We start from the raw sequence: 19,985 nt of genomic DNA, 5'->3' as shown, positions 1-19,985 counted from the left end.
TAACAAAACCTCTCAGCTGTTAGGTCACCTCTTAACTTTTTCTGTCCTAAGAAAACAGTTCTATCCTTCCAAACTTCCTTTCATTATTAATGTCCATCAGCCCTATTAATATTCTAGTAAACTTTATCTGTGCCCTTTTCAAGATCTTTACTTATTCCTTTTGGTACCCAGAATTGTTGAAATTAAATCATTCCAAAGCCAAATAGTGAAGTAAGAAACCAGAGCCAATTGTTTTACTTAATATCAGATTTATTTACAGAATGCAACATTAGATATATCTGCCCTCCCCAACCATCACCCAGTGCCCAGCTGTCTTTCTGGGCGATACTTTACGGCCTTGCCTATCCCGAAACCATAAAATCCCACTCAGTGAACCTTCCTATGCTCCGCCTCTCGCCTGTTCTGATTCCCATGGCAGGCGGGCTGGTACAATTCCGGCCTTTACATTCTTTATAAAACCAAATTAACAAACACATAGAATGTAACCCCAACATTGCTGATAGTTTCATGGTCACCAGTACTGAGAAGAGCTTTAACTAAAGTGAACCCCCTAAGGCCTCCATATGTTGTGATTAGAAAGTACATTATTGACTGCTACCTGAAGGCTGAGAGATTGGCTCACCCTGAAGATAGGCCCTTGCTGTAACACCTGACCTAACAACTATTTAGCTTAGAGTTTCCCACATCAAAAATGCTTGTGGCATCGTTGAATTATAATGAACATTTGGGCTGAATTTTGAGTGCTTTTGTGCTGTGAGCTCACACGCAGTGGGAACTCTGTTGAGATTCAGTCAGAGTTGCATATAAGCTGTTTTATCATTGCTCTCCCACTCTTGTTTCATCCTGATTCCAAAAAAAAATAAAAATGCACTTTTCTTCTTTTGACAAAGCTTTCCATTTTGGATTGGTGCCAGCAGTCAGAATGCAACGGCTGCATATTAATGTTCCATCAGTCAGATGGTTTGTTCACTGGCTGCAAACAAGCTGCTATAGAAGCAACAAGAACCTTCTATGTGGCAGCGACTGCTGATGAGATCATCTCCAAGTTTGGGAACAAAGGTATCTTTAAATACAAAGCATTTTGTAGCAAAAATTTATAGGCTTCAAATAGGCAACATCAAAATCAGCCTCACTCCCCCCCCAAAAAAAATCCTCTAACTTCAGAAAGATAATTTATACAGATGTCAAGGATCGTTTTGCAATATTGTGCCAATAGCTATTTCACTTTTTGATAACCACCCCCTCAATATGGGGCACATTCTTGTTTTTTTCCTCAATCTCCAAGATATCCCTCTTTTGTTTAAAGAAGAGAATATATGCAAGAAAAATAAAATGGCAAATTCCATTTTTACTTTGGGAGGGGAAAGAGGGAAAAGAGCGAGAAATGTAGTAACCATCATTGCTCATCATTTGTTCAACAATAAACCATGTATGTTGAAAATTTAATGGACATTTATTGATCTTTGTCTTTCCATACCTCGTGCAACCCTGAGAAGTGAAGGAAAGTTAAAGAAGTGACTAAAATTCTATTACTTAAGGTGAAAAGCAATGGGGATCATCACTGGATCGGACCCTGACGTAACTTAGTATTTATAGATGGCATATTTCAGCAGGAGCTATTGAATTGATCCTCTGGCTGACTATTTTCCAGGATGTGAGAACACTGGTGTCAGTTATGGCACCTAGGCTGTTTTGTTTCCAAAAATATACTTTATGATAGAATTCATAAAAGTACATTATATGATTTTTCAAAGTTGACATAAGGTGCAAACCAAATCAGTTTCATCCAATATTGTGTGCTACTCAGTACATTTGCAATTACAATTAATATTTATAAAATTTGTAAAATACCAGTGTTGGGGTGGGAGGGAGTGGTGGTGGTCATTTAGCTCTGTTGGATAAATGGTTAGTGATGCAGGCTTCAATCTCTCTTACAACTGTGATACTTCATGGGAGTCCTGCGTTCTTGTCTTGCCTTGCGCTTGAGGATTGCGGCCCCTCAAGCAATGTGTTCTCAGAAGTGTCTGTCTAATTGATCCTTTGGAACTATGGCTAGATGATTACACGTCAAATATGCATCTTGAATGGTTTTTACTGAGTTTCCAGCTTCTCAGTGCACTGTGGCTGAAAGCCTTAGATGACAGTCTTACCGTTTTGTGTTTTAATGGGTCCTCCACCTGGAAATGTGCCCATCTGCAAAGCTAGGTCAAGAACAACCCTTTGCATTGGAAGATCAGCAAGTTTTGGACAGATCGAAGAGCTTCAGGGATCGTAGATATATTTTGGGACAAGGAGTAATTTTACATAAACTGTGTGTGTGTTTAGTTATTCATGTACTTAAGTGTGTTAAGGTATTGTGGCCCTTTTCATTGAGTATTTATCTTTTCCTCTAAGTTAATAAATCTTCTTTAATAATTGTTACACAACAAAGGACTGATTCCTCACTGGTGTTTTATGTGACTCCTCACAATATTCCAAAAGAATACACCACCATGAACCAGTGTTTCAAGTTGTGACACCCTCACAGGTAACATCACCGTAGTTCATGACAGCACTTGTTCAGTTAGCAAAGAATTGTGTTTATAAGGAGAGACCCCACTCCTGACATGTGTGCATATGTATATGTGTGTGTGAAATAATAGTACTGCAAAATGTATCATTTGAAACACATGAAAACAGAATGAGGGTATTGGGGGCATCAGCAGCAACCACCAGCATAGTACATATCAATCCCACATGCAAAACCAGTAAAAAGGTGCCAGACACCATATTATATATCACTAGCTTGTAATAGCACCATTGCCAGAAGTTGCAATATGAGTACAAAGAATTTTATGCACCTGCTTAAAACACTGTGAAAGAGTACTAAAGACATTGGGGCGAATTTACCCATTCCGCCCGGCTCAGAATTGTAGCAGATGAGGGGAGAATCGTGGAATGGTCCATCGACCTCAGGCTGGATTTTCCGGTTTCGGGGTGAGCGCAGCTGGAAAATAATGTCTAAACAAACTGGTGTAAGAGATAGAGATTTGATGACCTCCTAAGGTAATAGCATGTTGGACCCTGTGCACGTTTGCAGTTTAGGGTCTCAGAGCTCCTTTGGCAACATCCTTTGGTTCAGAGTCTGTCAGTAAATTGCTGATTGGTGTTGGATTCCTGTATTTTAAGCAATGTACTTAAACAGTAACAGTTGCCAATTGTTGTGAAATATTTCACCTTCAAATTGATAGCAAGGCATTTAGCACAAATGCAAACTGTAACTCATTGGAGTAGGATATGGGTTATACAGTACTGTTGTGAAGTTGGCAGAGTAATTGTAGATTGGGAGGTAGGAAGTTAGAATTTTGTAAAATGGTTGGGGAGAAGCATTGCATGGTCCCGTTAAAAGATGGTGCTTTTTCTGTGCTTAGAGATTTAAAATGCAAGTACATAGAGACCCCAAATTGAAACATTTGTATCGTACGCCCAAGCAGCAGTGTTTACCAAGACAACAGGCTTTAGCTAGTAATTTGAATCAGGCATTTAGTTACCAAAAACCTATTAATTTTAAATCTGATGGTTTTGACAACCTAGGACCAATCCTATTGTGTGAAATATTGATATGTCATTGTGGGTATAAAAGAAGGAGGCAGTGGGACAAAGAGAGTAGAGCAATTGCCACTTAGAGCTACCAGCTCTCAGTTTTCAGCTTGAGAGAGAGAGAGAATTGCTGGTCCTCATAGTTTCATATAGGTCTTAGAGCAAGCACTATCTAGATAGAAAAGGTACGAAAGAAGAAAGAAGTTCCAGACAAAAGAATCAACTGAGAAGGCCCAGAATATTTCGAAAGAGACAAAACCTGGTTGTAATTTAGAGAGTGACCAAATTCTACTTCTGTTAATGAGTGGGAATTGTGTTTATTTGAACAGCAAATCATTAGAATCTTGTTTTATTCAGGAATAGTTAAGAGTTAGAAGGAATTTATTTGGTTTTTTAATAGTTTAGTTAATTGGTTCACTGTTAGTTACATAAACAAATTGTGATGTATTGATTTTAGTGAGTGTCGGATTTTTTTTCATTTAATCACTCGAAACTGCTGAAGGTCACACCACTTCACACACTTTTTACAGATTATAGGGCAAGGTACTCCTCTTTGGGTGTAAGCCCTGAGAGGGAGGGGGATCCACCTCTGCTTTATAACCGTTTGGGTTATCAAATGTAGTTAATCCTGTCAGGATCATGAGAATGTCACAGTACAGTGCAGCAGTTCAAGCTGGATGGTGTGTATTTTAATGTTGGATGTCTTAGAGTTTCTGCTCAGTTAATTTTTGGGATCAAGGACAAACATCTCAAGAGTTTTCTGCTTTTGCAGATATTGTCTGTTGTTATATATTTGTTCAAAAGATTAGGTAAATTGGAAGATTCCACAGGAATCTATGAACCTGCAAGTTCGATGCAGTCAGAATATATGGAAAAAAGTCACACATGGATTCATCCAACAAAGATGCAGGAGCGTAACAATTCGGTAATGGAATGATTTATCAAGATTTTTTTATCTGGACCTCATGGTGTTAAAAAGATGGATCTTTAGGAACTTGTTGATGGGCTTCTTTGGCTGCTCTTTGGGGAACTAGCCACAGGTTCATTTTGCCAATCTCTGATGCACCCTTTGATGCACTGAAGTATTAAATACTTTGCTGCACCTTGAACTGTGTTACTCCACTTTTGTTTTGTTTTTGTTAAGCTATTTCTTTGTTTCCTTCCCTTCTCTTTATCTACAAGACCAGAATTTTACAGTGCCCCATGGCAGGTTTGCAGATGGGGTGGCCTGTAAAAGCACCTGGATGAGATTCTTGGCACCTTCCCATCTGCCCCCTACCTGTCCAGAATTCTTTGGGAGATGAGTGAGGCCTAGTGTTCCATGGAGAATTAATTTGTGATCAGCAAGGATGCACTCTTTCTATCTCTGGCTGACAAGGGGAGAAACCCTACAGTATGAAAAATCCTGCCACAAGTTCATGCCTCAGCCGGACCTTCCAGCCATGCATAACTTAATTAGTGACCTGTACTCAATATCATGGTATAGCTGTTAGCATGTGCACAAGAGCTAAACTGGAAATGATAACGGCCATCAGGCTCAACATCCTTATTCATTTGATGGAGAGCAACACTACCTACTTGCCTCCTTGTTTTATAACACTCAATCATATTTTCTCCAGATATATTTCCTACTGCTTCTTGAACCAATTTATGCTCTCCACTTCGATAACTATCCTTGCAACCTACTTTATAATTTTGTTAGAAGAGCTATCAATTTTGGAGAAACCTCAGGTGTGTGATTTTCAATCATGAGCTGTATGCCTATGAGGTTATTCACGCTTAAAACAAATATGGTTATAAACAGCTGCCTTTGTCACAAATGCAGCAGGGAAAGACAAATGGAATTAATGAGTTTTTCTTCGCTACATCTTTCCTATCTTCTATTTCAATCATTTGCTAATTATTATTCTCTTCACTTCACTACCATCTAACTATGGGGTTTATAAATAAAAACTCTTTTTACATATTGGAATCAGAGAAATCAAAAGGCACTGGCAATGCCCTGTGCCCCAGAATCTAAACCATCAGTGAGTGTCTTCTGTTGAAACTATAGGTTCTTCAGTTTTAGTGAAGAACTTTGAATTTTACTTTGAATGTTGGAATATACATATCTATACTGTAGATTCTTTCTTTCTCTCACTGAGAAACAAAAGAGAAGCTAAAAATAATCACAATGCATATATAAAGAAAAATTTGGATTTATATAATGCTTCTCATCAACTGCTTTCCAGTTGATAAAGTAACTTGATGTGTAGTCATATTAAGTTTGAAATGCCAGTTTGCACACTGCAAACAGCAACATGATAATTTGTTTTTGTGATGCTGATTAAGAGGTAAATATTGCAAGAATATCAGAATAATTCCCTCTGCCAAAGTATGTTTTAAGCCCATATGAGAGAGCAGATGGGACCTCAGTTTAACATCTAATTGGCAACACAATACTTCTGACCAGTGCAGTCAATGCTGTACTGGAGCGTCAGCTTACATTTTGTACGCAAGCCCTGTAGTAGGACCTAAATTCAAACTTTCTGATTCAGAGATGAGACTGCTACCAACTAAGCCACAGCCGACACTATCATACCAATGCCCACAAGCTCCTGTGACAGGCTGTGGCCAATTGTGGGAAAGATTGAGTATCTTGTCAATTACTCTTCATGTGAATAAGTGCTGCCTTTTATATCTAACAATGTGCAATGACATTTGAATTCCTCAGCATGGACAACAATGTGCTGTCAAGACATTTTTGATTTCCCAGAGGACAGACGTCTAGCAAATTGACTGTGATTGACAAAGCAAACCAACTGTGGAAATGGGAGTGGAGAAACCTGAGATAAATGTATTTGGTATTTTTTTAATAGATTCTGTGTTTTATTGACATTCTCTGAAGCAGCTTGTTTAAAAGGAAGCATTTTAATTATTTTACAACTGATTATCAGAGTGAAATTTGGGTACCTGCCAACTAATTATCTGCAATAGGTTTGAATATTTGTGAACAAGGATGTACTTCTTTCTGCTAACTCATTGCCTGCATGCACAACCCTTACTGACTTTCAAATTTTTGAGCTGAATATGATTTGAATGTTTACAACTTCATTCTTTTTGGTCTAGAGTGGAGGGACACTTGATCCATTTGTAGTATGATGATTCTTCTTGCCACAGGCAATAATTAGTGCAGGTCTTTGAATCTCAATCATCTCTTCTTTTTGAAAAATGGCTCTTTTGTTTTGACTCATCATCTTAGATTTTATCATGCAATACCAGAGCCTATTTCAGATCTCTTCAGACACCTCTCATCATTAATGACCATTAAACTGCTGTGCCTTGTTTAAAATTATGTCCTTTGGCGCATACATTAATGAATAACTTTCTTACACTGGTCCCCATTTTCATTCTTCAATCCATCTCTAAAGTAATGTGTATTTGTGTATCTTACAATCTCCAACTTCCTTATTTTGTTTATGTGCATGATGGATTGATGGTAAATGGCAAAAGTGTCCTGCAATCCTCTGTCAGTTATATCAACCTCCCTTATATCCTACTAGCTTTTGTTTTTGAAAGATCCAATATGCCACAGGACTGTGTGTAGGGACAATGGGTATATACGTTTATTGTGATTTTTTTTGTCAGTTTTTAACAGTGTGATCTCAGCAACAACCTATTGCATCTTTAATGTAACAAAGCATCCCAGGGCATTTTATAGGAGTATTATACCACAAAGTATGATGCTAAGCCAGATAAGGTGATATTAGGTCTGATGACCAAAAGCTTGGTCAAAAAGTAGGCTTTAAGACATCTCTGATAGAGGAAAGTGAGGTTGAAAGATGGAGAGGTGTAGAGAGGGAATTCCAGAGATTGGTGCCAATTGAAGACATGGTTAACAATGGTGGAGTAGTTATGATTAGTAATGTACAAGAAGGCCAGAATTAGAGGAGCATAGATATCCGACAGGGTTGGGAGAGATTGCAGAGAAAAGTGGGGAGATACTAACAAACTTCTGAGAAAAGAAATTTTACTGCAAGTTCAGACATGGACGTCTGATATTTGGATGACCTCAAGTTTATAGAGGGTGAAATGTGGGAGACCAGTTTGGAATAGATTAGAATAGTTGGGACTACAGAAAACACAAATTAGAAGAGGATTTCAGCTGCAGATGAGCTGAGACCGGGGAAAAGTTGAGAATGGTGTCACAGAGGTGAAAATAGGTGGTCTTAGAGATGGCATGAATATGAAGTGGAAACTCATCTGCCATTCAGATCCAAGTACAGAAAGAAGAAATAAGAGAACTGGGAGCTCAGATTTAAAGTAAAGGAGTCCCCCATTTAAGATTGTGATGAGGAGGAACTTCTTTTCTCAGAAGTTTGTTAGTGTTTGGAATTCTCATCCACACGGATCAGTGGAGGTGAGATCATTGAATATATTCAAGGCTGAGTTAGACAGATTTTTGATTGACCAAGGAAATCAAGAGTTATGGAGAAGAGGTAGGAAAGTGGAATTCAGGCCATGATCAATTCAATCATGATCTTATTGAATGGCTTGAAGATCCGAATAACCTTCTTCTATTCTCAATCCTTATATTATAACTTGTTTTATATAGCATCTTTTACACCCACAGAATGTCCTAAAATGCTTCACAGTCAGTCAGATATTTTTGAAACATAATCACTGTTGTAACATAGCCATCTGTAGAAACCAGCAAGATTCCACAAATATCACGACTTAGACAACCTTTTCAGTGGTTTTATTTGGAGGGATGCATGTTTGCTGGGATATCCAATGAACTTCCCTGTTCTTCAAGTCATGGCATGGAATCTTTTCTTTTGCTTAGGTATCCAGACAAGGTCTAACATTTCAACAACTTAACATCTCAAGCAAAGACAACACTTCTGAGAATGCAGCACTCCCTCACCTGAAATGATAGACTCAGGTTCAAATAGGGTTTGAACACACAGCCTTTGATTTTGAGAGGTGAGGCCTCTATCGACCTGCCTTTGTGAAACTTCTCTACCAATCAGTTTATTAGCAAAAGCTTTGGCCAGTATCGGAGCCCATGTAACTTTCGGATCAGAGTGTAAAATTGGCAGGGAAATGAGTGTGCAAAAATGATAAGGATCCTTGTTTAAATGTTGGTTTAGCTAACTGCATCCTCCTCCTGCCACCCACCCTTCACAACACATAAAAATTGTTTTATACTTAGCAGCATAGTCTAGATGCATAAAGGGCAGTGGAAAAGGAAGCTCCCTCCTGAGAGGGAGCCTTCCACATAAAAGGGCAAATGCTATCCTAATGAATAATTTTCAGTCTCCAAGATGGAAATATTTTTGCTGCCGAAGGGTATACATATGAAGCCAAGGCAAGTGGGATGGAGTTTGGCATTCAGATTAGTGAGGACCTGAGTGAATGGGCAGGTCAGCTGGAGGGGCTGAATGGCTTCTCCTGTTCCAGCTACCAGAGCTTGCTTTTGCTTCCCAGCTGTTGGATATGTTGTTGGGTCCTGGAGTGGGGTGGCTATTTGGATGGTTTGACACAGGACAGCCCATCTTTCAGGATGTTCATCACTTGTCTGACATTGGTTGCTTTTATATCTGTTATTTTTATTTTTGGGTCACTAACAATGCCCAGGTTCACAGAGACTCGGCCCTGGACTGTGATGCTGGCTCACAAATGTTGATGAGTTCACTTTATCAGTTGTGCTCCTTGCAAAGTGCAGATACACTCAGTAACAAGTTACTGGCTTCCTCAACACTAAAAAGCAAGGTGGCATCATCAGTGGGACCTGGCTCACAGCAACCAGTGAAATTGACTTAACATTCTGACTTCAAAAAATTGGAACTCTTTTAAGTTCTGATTTTTTTTAAACCAGTCTGTCAGGTCCTATGCTCTGGTTGCTCAGTGTGGATGATGAGGACTCTTTAAAACACTTGTCTGGATCTCCTAGCCCGCGGGCCCGGTGCTTTGAACCGGCTGCACCTTCCTCTCCCTGGCACTGGTCAGTGATGCCAGAATGGTGCTCTGTGCATTCCTCCAGCACAAAACTGCTGGTCCTATCAGAGCTACAAGGGAAGGCCAGGTGAACTCCCTGAAGAATTTTGGCTCCTGCTGTCCTAAAAAAAAGCTCTAACAAGTTTTCTTTGTTCATAAGCAAACACATTTCGGTGCAGTCCCAACACATCCTGATGTCAAGTGCTACATAATCATAAAAATGATGCACTCTGTTCCCCTTTCTTCTTTCCCCAAACATACATGGAAATTTCAAAACTCAGATTTGTCTGGAGAATGACAAATGGCTACATGGTTTACTTTGCAGCATAAAATCTAAGGGTGTGTTTGCAGGCAATAGATGCCGAGTTCACCAGTTTAGCTGAAAATTACATTTTTATAACTTAGGTAGTATGCAAATGCATTCTTAGAATCATTGATTCATACAACACAGAAGTAGGGGATTTGGTCCATTGTTTAGTTCTTTGATAGAGGTATCCAATTATTCCCACTTCTGTCGTCTTTCACAAGAGTCCTGCAATGTTTTCATTTCAAATCCATAGTCAGGTTGCCTCTTGCAGGTTACTATTGGATCCGTTTCCCTCATCCTTTCGAGCAGCACATTTCAGATCATAACTTATTGCATAAAATATATTTACCTCATTCAATTAAATACTGGGAACCTCTCCCCTTCTCTGTAAGGCTAAGGTCATCTTTTTTTAAAAATAAGCTTTTCTTGGACCAAGCAGGACTTCTGTCCACCCCCAAGTAGCAGTGGAGTACCAGTGGGATATTGCTCTCTGCCCTTTTATTTTCTTCTTTTGTTTTACTGTGACTGCCTTCCATTTAATACCTCTCCCCCAAAATTAACAGTTTCTCTCAACTGATGGCACCAGCTACTGCACCATGTTTCTGCCAAAAGGAAACTATGATGTATTATGTGGCTATTCAAAGTGAAATGTTATTCATTACAGTCCCATGACATCCCACTATAAAACAGTAAGAAATATAGGATACAGTTATTTTAATATAAAGCAGGATGCCAGGGCCTACAGAGAGGGCAGCTCCTGATAATCAATTAGGAATGGAATTTGGAAAATTACATTGTTTTCTGACGATTTTAATAAGGAAATATCTTGAGTAAATATGAACTAAATGAAGGGAATAACATTTAAAAGATCAATTTAAAACCAACTGAAAAAGAAAATAAATAGGTTTTAACAATTTTTTATTGTGAGATTGATGAGACAGTGGTTGAACCAATCTTTTTTTTGTCTCCAAATTTACCCAGAAGTAATACCATTTTTCAGCAAAACATCTTTTACAGCAATGTGGCTGAGAGTAGAGAAGTAGAACCTTCTGGCCAAGTGGTCCTGGGCTCCCAAGCTGTCTTCAGTGTGATCTTTGCAACAAATGTATTGCATTGCCTTGTAATTTAGAACAGCAAAACATTTAAGTGTGAGCTCTAAATGGAGAGGAAGCCTCATTAAGAGTCTGTACAGGATTTGGAGCTGATTCAAACACAGATGAACTGTGTGAAATGAAAGTATTTGATAAATCTTTTCTAAGCACTGCAGAGGATTTCAAATCTTCGTCACTCTGATACTAAAACGTTATTGCACTGCTTCGACGTAATATCCTCAAGCAAAAAATGGCAAGTGCCAGTTGTAGCCTTTTTCCATTCAGTAACAAAAGCTGCCTTTATGCTGCAGGAGACTCATGCTAATGGTGCCAGTTTATGACACACAGATCTCTTGCAGCTGCAACCAGGGATTGAGTAATGGTACTGGCAGGCCCACCCTGGCTGCCAGCCATGGTGAATCCCAGCAGGTTTACTTTCAGGCTGAAACCCCTTGTACAAGGCTCATAGATTATTATTGAGTACCACTAGTCAAGGCACAAGCGCAATATAAAAGTAGTAAACACCATCTTTAAACTGGCAATCAGAGCTAATGTGGGAATCTTTTATGAGGAATGTCTTCCAACATCATAATAGAGTGTGTGGAATTTTATACCGTGTTCACTGTTATGATGTTGCTTTTTCTCTTGTGACATTGCTGACATCAATAAGAGGGCTGCATCATACAATGGAATATTATTTAAATGGTGAGAACTGCAAAAAGCTGCGACTCAGAGGGATTTGGGTGCCCTCGTGCATAAATCACAAAAAGCTACCATGCAAGTTCAGCAGGTAATAAGGTATATAAAAATAAGGAAACCTTGCTAAAACTATACAAGGCACTACTTAGACCACACCAGGAATACTGTGAACAGTTTTGGTCCCCTAATCTAAAGAAAGATATATGCAGTCCAGAGAAGGTTGATACCAGGTATGGAGGGATTCTCTATTGTGGAGACATTGAGTAGGTTCGTCCTGTACTCGTTGGAGTTTTGATGAATGAGAGATGACCTTGTTGAGAGATATAGGATTCTTGGGTAGTTTGACAGGGTAGACGCTGAGAAGTTGTTTCTCCTTGTGGGAGAGTGTAGGAAATCAAAAGAAATCTCAGAATAGAGTTGCCCATTTAAGACGGGGTTGAGGAGGAATTTCTCCTGCCAGAGGGTAGTCAGTCTGTGGAATTCGTTACTGCAGAGAGCTGTGGAGGCTGAGTTATTAGATATGTCCAAGGCTGATACTGACATTTTAAACAGTAAAGGTTATGGGGATAAGGTGGGAAAGCGGAGTTGAGGATTATCATTTCAGATCAGCCATGATTTCACTGAATGGCAGAACATACGTGGTAGGTTGAATAGCCTACTTCTGCTCCTATATCTTACGGTCTTAACTAAAAAAATTTAAATCTCCAAGACATCAGTATGACTCTTCTTCAGATTTGAAGACATACAAATTTGAAACATTAACTTTGTTTCTCTCTCCACAGTTGCTGCCAGATCTGCTGAGTTTTTCCAGCATTTTCTATTTTATTCTGATATCCAGCAGCTGCAGCATTTTGCTTTTATCCAAGATATCTGTGCTTGCCTAATCCTGGTATATTGTGCATTCCCAACTTCAAACGCTCTACCTTTGGTTACCATGTCTGCAGTTGCCGAGGCCTAAAATTCTGGGATTCCCTCCCTAAATCACACCTCCTCTTGACCTCTCTCTCCTCCTTTTAAGATGTTCCTTACAACCTACTTCTTTTTCTAAGCTTTTACATTTTTCCCCATGTCTCTTTATGTGGTTCAGTGAAAGTTAAAAATGGTATATAAATGCAAATTCTTATTGTTGTCATATGTGGGCCTTTTCAGTAGCAGGTAAAGGGGTGGGAGACATAGTTGCAGGGTTTAACATCAGTTATTTGGGGATGGTTTCTGGGTTTTAGTAACACTGGGGGTAGTTCTAGTGTAGGGAGGCAGTGTTTGGGGATCATCTGAAATTTCATACCATGCAGGATGGCACGCAGATTGATTTATTGGTGATTTCACAGCATTGGCTATATTATAGAGTTAACGGATCCCTCAAACTTGCCAAAAATGTACTGTTTGCGATAATAATGATAAAAAAAGTACAAACTTGCACACTAATATCTTGATAACAGATTGGTTAATCAGTGCCACACAAATGTTTCCATAACAATTGTTGAGATAGTATCTAGTTTAGAACATCTTGAAATATATGTCACACCTGATTGTCTAAAAAATGATTTTAACATGGTTTGCAAAACTTAGTTTCGTCTGAAAGATACTTTTCGTTCTGGTTTCATTTTGGGCAGATTTGATATCTTCAAAAATAAGTACAGTTTCTGCCTCTAATGTTTTTTGGGCTGTGCTGGACCCCATCCATGGTTGTGGTCGGTTGGTGATTAGGAGGAGTACTGCAATTGAAGGAGAAGTTGCTGCAATCCAAGGGATGGTCAGGGGGAATTGCTGCTCTCAGAGCTGGAGAGTGGAGGGAGGTTGGGTATCGGGGAAAACTTGCGGTAATCTAGGAGGAAGGAGGTTGCTGAAATTGTGGAAAGGGGGGGTTGGGGAAGTTGCAGCAACCAGGGTGGAGAAAACTGGGGGAGTTGCTGCAAACAGTAGGGTGGGGTGGGAACTGGGAGTTGGTACATTTGGATGGCCAGGCTGTACAGCCCAGAGAAAGTTGCAAAACGCCTCATGGGTGCAGGTGATGATGAGATTGGTCTGTTTTATTTGCAGTTGGATCGGAATGCAGATTACAGTTTTTTGCATGTGATGATTATATAGCAATATTTTGCATTTCTTAGGTTAATATCAGCCATTTTTATCTGTACTTGGTCAGATCTTGGGTTGCCAACTGTGGTCATATCTATTCCTGGAGATTTCATTTCACGACCTCTCATCTCCATCAGCCTCACCCAGTCAAATCTTCCCCAGCTTCTCCCCATCTCCAACAGTTTTATAGTGAATAAACAGATTGTATTCAAATAAAATTATTTAAATATCCCTGAGATACCTGAGAGGTTAATCTTTAATCCCTGGAGACTCCAGAGCAACCTTGGAGGCTTGGCACCCCTTCAGATCTCATTTACACAAAAATCTGCAAAAAAAACAAATGCTAACACTACAACCAGTGCCAGTGCTGAGACAAAAAATCCCCTCCATCCTGCTTCAACATTGACTACATACTTCTTTTTAGATGTTATGTTGTGACTCTCTTCGGAGTCATGAATATAGGTATCACTACTTATTTGTCACACAGTTGGAGTGGAGGCAAGTGAGGATTTATTTTGGAGTCAATCCAACTGAATCTGTGGAGACAACAGATATGTTTTCCATATAGATCCTTCTTTGGAACTGAATTTATGGTTGTTGAAGGGACTTCCAAAAAACATATCCAGCAGCATCTATCCCATGCTGCAGTAGGTTTTTAGTCTGTGTGCATGGATCCCTGTTCTGCTTTGATCTCATAATATAGTTCTGCAGTGAGAACTATCTAACTGTACTCACACTTTAAAGCAGCTGTCCTGCCCCAACAGTGTTCACAGGGGAGTCAGCAGGCCATTTGTTTTTCTTTCCTTTTTTAAAGTTGAGCAGGTTTAAAGGAAGTATGCCCAGCAAGATGCCACCTGACTCCACGAAGTACCTGCGTGGGCAGCAAAAATAAGACTTGGGTGGCCATGGCCTGAGTCCAGCCTGATTCCAGTATTTTAAGCATGAATGAATCTCAAGATGTTCAGAATATGTCATTGTACCAAGCTGCAGATGACACAAACAATTGTACATATGGTAAGTAAGATAAAATAGTTATGGTTTGCACTTTATTTGATGTAAAGTGGCCTAATTGTTAAAGTTGAATAGATCATGACCATCCATTTCTCAGTTTATCTATCTGCAAGTGCTGTTTAATCGGTAAGGTACCATAATCAAAGATATAAGATATAAATTTCACTGAATTGATTACAAGTTGAGTTTTTTTTGAAAACTGAGGCTTCATCACTTATGTAGTAATCAGAATCAGCCTTTGTTAATGAAAGTCACTGGATGGAAAATTTGGCGTGGCTTGGAATTATTTCTTTTCCAGATTTATTGTCCAAATTGTAAGTCTGTTTTACATGTTGTACTTAGAGCATTGATGTACAATACCCATTAGAGAGAAAGATACAAACATAAGAAAAAAATGCTTTATCTTGTTACTTTGGTTGCAAGGTGGATTGAATAAAGAGAAATCATGAGGGATAGAATTTATTTTGTACACATCTGTAGTAAAGAGGCCAACAGGGTTTCAGTAGGGCAAGCCAAATTTAATTTTAATTTTAAATTTTTTAGGGATAATTTCAATGGCATCTAGAAATTTAGGCCAGATTTTCTGTTCCCATTTGTAGTGGGTGGGTTTGGTGACAGGATTGAAAAATATTGCGAGAACTGTCAAGCCCCCCCACCCCATCAGTGACGGACCATGTTTCTCTATATTTAGTGTCAGGCACATCATTATAATGAATTAACATATTATTAGGCCTATATACTGGGATCATACCTGGCATCAAAAATCCATCCGCAGATGTGTGATGGCAGAATGGGTCTCTGAAGGTTTGTGTCTGATAGTAGTACTCCCAGGAGAGTACAGGTGAGTGCAGTGCTCAGAGGGGAGAGGTTCGTGCCTGGGAAGTGCCCAGGTAGTTCCTATGGTACTACCCAGGCACTAATTCCAGGACAATACCCAGAAGTACCAAGGATGCTAACAGTGCACCTGGATGACCTGGTTTGCTTGCTGTGTGCTGGGTAAGCCTTTAAAACTGGCATCCTGGATCATTGAGTGTCTAAGTTGATGGCTGGGTAGACAAATCAGTTGCTGCCTTGTCAGTGATACATTGTGAGACCTGTGACTTCAACTTTTTTTTCCAAAGTGATGCTCTATATGGTAGTGAAAGCTGCCAATGCCATCGGCGACTTTAATATCGCTTTTCCCTCCCGATATCGGCCTTTGCCAATATTGGGAAAGTCCCAGCCTAAAGATACAAAAGATATGGCCATCAATCAGTCATTAAAAGCTTTTATAAACAAGATTATTTCATTTCCAAACAATTCTTTTCATGATTGTCACATATTGTAACTAAATTGAGAAGGTAAACAAGTACCTACCTAGAACACAAAATGCACATTATTTCAGGCCAACACCTTCAATCGAAATCAACTTTGTTTTTGTGAAAAGAAGCAAACCTGAATATTCCTATCAGCAAGTGGTGAGTGCACTTCCCAGTTGGTGCATTTGATACTACTGCCAGATTAAAACATTTCAGCTACTGTGTGCTATGAGTGACTTTTGAATATATTTGTAATGGTGTTATATTTGATAGAGTAACTAAGGAGAAAGGTTTCTAGTGGCAGAAGGGTTGGTAACCTGAAAACTCAGATTTAAGGTAATTGGCAAAAGAACCAGAGGCAAGTAAAGAGAATTACAAATTGTAATAATCTGAATACATTGCCTGAAGGGTCCTGGAAGCAAATTTAGTAATAACTTTTAAAAGGGAATTTGATAAATTCTGGAACGTGAAAAATGTGTAGGACTATGGCGAAAGGGCAGGTTGGGGCTAATTGCATGGCTCTGTGATTGTATGATATGGTGATCTTTTCAATACTGAAATAATGGTGCAATATGACAAACTTGTGATGCCCCTCCTCCTATCTCTAGTCTAAAGAAAAGGACACAGTTAAAAAAAATTGCAGCACAAAACTGAAGGCCTGATGGAAAGATAAATGTGGCATTTAATGGCTATATTATAGTTATAAAATAGTGTGTGCTCTACTAGTAAACTAACTTTTGCTCCTTGAATACCAGCAGATAGGTTATTAATCTTGCCATCTCAATTAATCCATTTAATCCTTTTGGTGCCAATCTCATATCATAGAAAAAAAAATCCATAGTGATTGGAATTCTGTCATATGAAAATGAATTATAAATTAGGGAGTCTGATTAGCATGAAACAAGAATCTACTGCCAGTTAGGCACGTTTTAATAAATGTTCCAAAGGTTAGATCACCAGTCTGGTGTCTATTATGGAAAAGACTTGCAGCCATCCCTGTCGCGTGTGGCTCTTTGATACACGCTGCCAAATATTGGGCTTAGGCTTTTCAGAGCTCCTGCTCCCCAGCACCAAACCCTCTCACCTAACACTCTCAACTGCTAGGGAGATTAACTTATCTTGGTGGCACAATACTTGCAAAAGCAGAAATTAATGCAGGTTAGAGACTGCCAGGACGAATCTATGAATTCCCTGTATGAACCATTCTGATGGGCAAGGAATTGGAACAGATTTGATGCATAGTCCCTCTTGAAAGTCACGGCATTTTCGAAACTTACAGCCAGTGCTTGCTTTTTGAAAAAGTAGTTATGCTGTGTCTGTGTCCTTGCTTTTTGCCCAGAACTGCGTAAGCTCTTCACCCTCAAGAACCTGTCCAACTCACATTAAAAATGATTTCTGCAATAAGTTTCCACTATTTTTTTCAGACAGAGCACTGCAGATAATTTCATCTCATCTCGTCTCTGGATCTGTTGCCAATTATTTTAAATCTGTAACTTCTGGTTATTGAACTGCATGTTAGAGGGAATAGTTTTTCTCTACTCAATCAAGCCTTCTCATCCATTAGGTCACTTAACTTTTTTCTGTCCCAAGGAGAATAGTTCTAACTTCTCCAATCCCTCCACATAACTGAAATTCCCCATCACTGGTAACTTTCTTATAAAGTTTCTCTGTATCTTTTTAAAGGAATTTTTTTCCTGAGCTATGTTCAAAAATGTTCACAATACTTAAGCTGAGACCAAACCAATGATTCATAAAGTTCTAATGTGATTTCTTTTATATTCTATTCCTCAACTGAAAAACGCACGTAAACCATTTTTTTTTAACCACCTGGTAGCCATCCACTGCTAACCACCTTATCAAAAACTTAACAATCTCTCCTTTGAATGATTACTTTAAATCCAGACTTACTGCAAATGCAAATAACTTGTTTCATAGGTTGATGACTCTGAAAACAACTATCTTTTGAAGACTTATGAGTATAGAGCATAATTTCACTTTTTTCAAATGAGACTAATCTTGGAAGTATTATGAACTGTAAGGAGAATAGTAATAGACTTTAAAAAGGACATACACAGGCTAGTGGAATGGGCAACCACATGTCAGATTAAATTTAATGCAGAGAAGCACAAAGTGGTACATTTTGGTAGGAAGAATGAAGAAAGGCAATATAGAATAAAGGTGCAATTTTAGAAGGGGTGCAGAAGCAGAGAAATCTGGGGTATATTTGCACAAACCATTGAAAGTGGCAGGATAGGTTAAGAAAACAGTTAAAAAGACAAATGGGATTCTGGCTTTATAAATGAAGCTTAGAATAAAAGTGCAAGAACATTTTGTTGAATATTTATAAAACACTGGTTGGGGTTCAACTGAAGCATTGTATGCAATTTGGGATCATGCTTTTGAAATGATGTGAAGGCTTTAGAGAGGGTGCAGAAAAGATTTACAAGAATAGTTCCAGGGATGAGGAATTTCAATTTCCTGCATATATTAGAAAAGCTTGGGTTGGTCTCCTTAGAGGGGTTGGAGAAGAAACTTCGTAGACATATTCAAAACATTCAGATAAAGAGAAACTGTATCTACTGATGGAAGGGTCAAGCATCATGGTCATAGGATAGAATCATAGAATCCCTACAGTGCAGAAGGAGGCCATTCAGCCCATTAAGCCTGCACTGACCCTCTGGCAGAGCATCTTACCCAGGCCCACTCCCACCCTACCCCCACAACCCCACGTATTTACCCTGTATTCTCAATGTCTGATCATGCCCAATAAAAAAAGCAGCATTAAATTTTTGTTTTGCATTTAATGATTCTGACAGTATGTCCTTTCACTCTATTTCCTTTAATAATAACCTTGCGGATCTAACCATGTACTTTCAGATAGTTCTTACTATAAAAACAAGGTTTTCACTCTGCTCAACAAGCTTGAGTAGCATGCATAATATACATATACATGCCATTCATACTCCTCATATGGATAACACAACCTTTCTGTAAATTATATCTGCCAGTAGCTCTCTTCTCTATTGCATGCTGATTTACCTGTAATCTATTTTCCTTCTCTAAGGACCTAAAGTCAGAAAATCAAGTATTTTTCAGGTGAGATAGGAAGAGGTTACAGTGATATAATCAAAGAAGGACATTTAAAGGTGAGGATGAGGATTGCTAAGATGTTTATTCAGTTTTGTACTATTGCATGGAATATGGTAGGATGGTGCTAAATGTTTTAGTTTACAATTACAGTCTTCCTGCCCAGTCCTTCATTAAGGGAAGGCCTGGTATTCTAGTTCTTCCAAATATCAATTTGAAATAATTATAATTAACACTGGTGGGGTTTTATTTAGATCTCTGTTAAAGGGAACAGACAACTGATTTTGGTATCAGTAGCTGACAGATACTATTTTCTAACTCACTGGTCTTGGGGGGTGGATGGGGGGGGTTGCATAAGTCTATTAACTTGATCATTAACCAATACCTTTGGGAAGGAGGAGGCAATTGGGAGAGAACAGATCGTTGCTGACGGCAGGACATGGTTTCAATGTGGGGCTGGGACAAGCACTCTGTTGTTGGGTGTTGGATATTGTTCAGAATATCTTGATGTATTTATTAACGTGTGGCATGATGGCACAGTGGTTAGCCCCTAAGTGTCCAAAGATAATATAGGTTGGATGCATTGGCCATATATGTGGGGTTACGGGGATAGGGCGAGGGCTGAGCCTGAGTAAGAGTTGGTGCAGAATTGATAGGCTGAATGGCTCCTTCTGCACTCTAGGGATTCAATGGTTCTAAAAGCTAAATACTTAAATGTATATAATAAAGTATTCAAGCAAGGAGCTTTCTCCATGTTTGCTTGTGCACACAGCTCTGCCAGCACTGGACTGACCCCGAGGTGTGGATCATGTGTTCTCTTACGTTACTGTGTGGACAGTACTGTACTTAGTTCCTAAT

General features: G+C 39.1%; 1 long non-coding RNA gene across 1 annotated transcript in view; it reads left to right on the top strand.

Moving 5' to 3' along the window:
* The window catches only part of LOC145344076 (uncharacterized), a 144,448-nt gene that overhangs the window by 905 nt on the left and 123,558 nt on the right, over positions 1-19,985 (top strand). The window lies entirely within an intron of this gene.

Source organism: Carcharhinus amblyrhynchos, chromosome 6 (assembly GCF_965287045.1).
Source record: "Carcharhinus amblyrhynchos chromosome 6, sCarAmb.v2.hapA, whole genome shotgun sequence".
Classification (NCBI taxonomy): Eukaryota; Metazoa; Chordata; class Chondrichthyes; order Carcharhiniformes; family Carcharhinidae; genus Carcharhinus; species Carcharhinus amblyrhynchos.
The sequence above is the reverse complement of the archived record's forward strand: the minus strand, read 5'-3'. Positions and strand labels throughout refer to the sequence as shown.